Genomic DNA, 2,262 nt, shown 5'->3' with positions numbered 1-2,262 from the left:
TACACCCAGCAGGACATCCACGCCGCCGAGCGCCTCTACACCGAGCAGGGCATCCACGCCGGCGATCGCGCCTACACCGAGCAGGGCGCCCACGCTGCCGATCGCGCCTACACCGAGGGCGCCCACGCCGCGGAACGCCCGTACACCGCCAACCGTGCCTACACTGCTGACCGCGCCTACGCCACCGAGCGCGGCTACGCCGAGGGTGTCACTACCGCCGATCGCGCCTACTCTGACCGGTCCCACGCTGGCCGCGCGTACTCGGATCGCGCCTACACTGACCACCTGCCCGGCGACCGGCCCCACAGCGGCCGCGCCTACAACGACCACGTGCTCGGCGACCGCGCCCACGGTGACCGCGGCGCCTACAACGACCACGTGCTGAGCCCGCGCGCGCACAGCGAGCGCGCCGCCTACAACGACCAGGCGCCGAGCGACCGCTCCTACAACGAGCGCGGCTACGCGGACCGCGCCTACCCGGGCGGCTCGCACACCGATCGCACGTACAACAACCGCGCCTTCACGGACCGCGGCATCAGCGACCGCGCCTACGCGGGGCAACACGGCGAGCACCACGGCGAGCACCACGGCGAGCACCGGCGGACGCACAGCCAGGGCGCGCGGCACCACCTCGAGCCGCCCGGCTACGGCTCGCGCGGCTACGGCGCCTTCGACGACGCGCGGGGCAGCGCCTACGGCAGCCTCCAGGGCAGCGCCTACGGCAGCAGCCTCGGCAGCGCGCACGGCAGCGCCTACGGGACGCACGGCCGCGACCCCCGGGCCGGCCAGTACGGCAGCAGGAGCGCAGAGCCCAGCCCGTACCCCGGCCACCGCGCCTACCGGCACCAGTACGACTGAGCACCTAACCGCGCCTACTTTGTGGAGAGGCGTCGCCTCAAACGACGGGGACCTAATTGCGCCGCCCTTAGGGTGTGTGCCAAAGTGATGAAGTAAAAAAGTGATATTTGTTTTTGTTGACGGATAGTGTTGTATCCCAACCAAGACTCAGAACTGTTATTGTAGCGTAGTCTTGTTTGTTGTTTTATTTGTTTGCCGTTGTGTGTACATATTTCACAAAAGTTTGTTTTTCTGGACTTACTACAAGTGTAGGCGCAACTACCATGATCCTATGTTGCCTTGGCTGAAAATATTTTGTTTTGTGCCAATTTAACAGCTTACACTTTTGATTCAATTGGATCGCATTAATTTACTGTCAATACTGATCTTCAGCATCTTTGCCAGCTGATGTCAGGGGCCCAATTCTATATTTTAACCTCATAAATGTTGATAAAACATATCGAGCTTTTGAATTCGAAGCTTTGCTCATTTCTTGTTCATCAGTTAAGAACTGTATAATACGACATGACCATAATATGTGCATTGTGCCAATAGAAGTTCTTTTGGGTAATTCGAATTTGACCAAAGATACATAACCGTGTTTGCCTAGCTGTTTGCTGTTAACGGATACAAATTTAAAATTTCTAAATTTAATCATGTAGTTGAGTGAATCTTTTGCTGCCAATTTTAATGCAACAAATGCGACGCAGAATTGCTTGACCGCCATTTTTGGTGCCTGAAAATCTTATTGCTGAACTTATGGGATGCCGAACGGCGTCTCTACCTACCGCTGGTTCGGAATGATATTAACATTAAAATTATTGCTTTGCTTTTGTAATTTTTATGTTTGTTTGGAATAACAAATTTATGTACATAAATTATGAGATTTTGGTGATAATCGTTCACCAAAGACCGCTGCATCTCGTTGGTGTTTTGTGACTTTGTGACTTTGTGGCCAGCTAGTCGGCCAACTGTTGTGTTTTTCGTTAATAGCTTAAACCTTGTAGTGTTAAGAAAAAAACGTGTCTGACTGATAGGCTGCAAGCGGCAGAAACGTGCAGGTTAATGGCGCCTTCGTAGTAGTGAGAGACAAATTATCCCCGCCCCCTTTCCCCTTCCCCCGTTTCGAAATGAATGTGTTGGTTTCGCAGTAAAAACACACAAGCACCTTTTAAATGTTTTATCCGAATGAAAAGTGCCTTTCTCAGCGACCATTTGTTGGCTGGTTCATCCTTCAGTTTTGTTATTGGCAACTGTCGAAAGCAACGACTGTAGAGCAAACGTCACATGTTGTAAGTAGACAAAAACAAAAGACACATGGAAAGCAACAACTCGAAAAAAATGAGTGCATTGATTTTAAAATTATAAATATAACATCGTCGACCCCACACCACAATAGCATGCCGTACTGAATCCAAGAAAACT

This window comes from Frankliniella occidentalis, unplaced genomic scaffold, assembly GCF_000697945.3.
Source record: "Frankliniella occidentalis isolate FOCC.00 unplaced genomic scaffold, Focc_3.1 Scaffold9, whole genome shotgun sequence".
Classification (NCBI taxonomy): Eukaryota; Metazoa; Arthropoda; class Insecta; order Thysanoptera; family Thripidae; genus Frankliniella; species Frankliniella occidentalis.
This window is presented reverse-complemented; position numbering follows the sequence as displayed.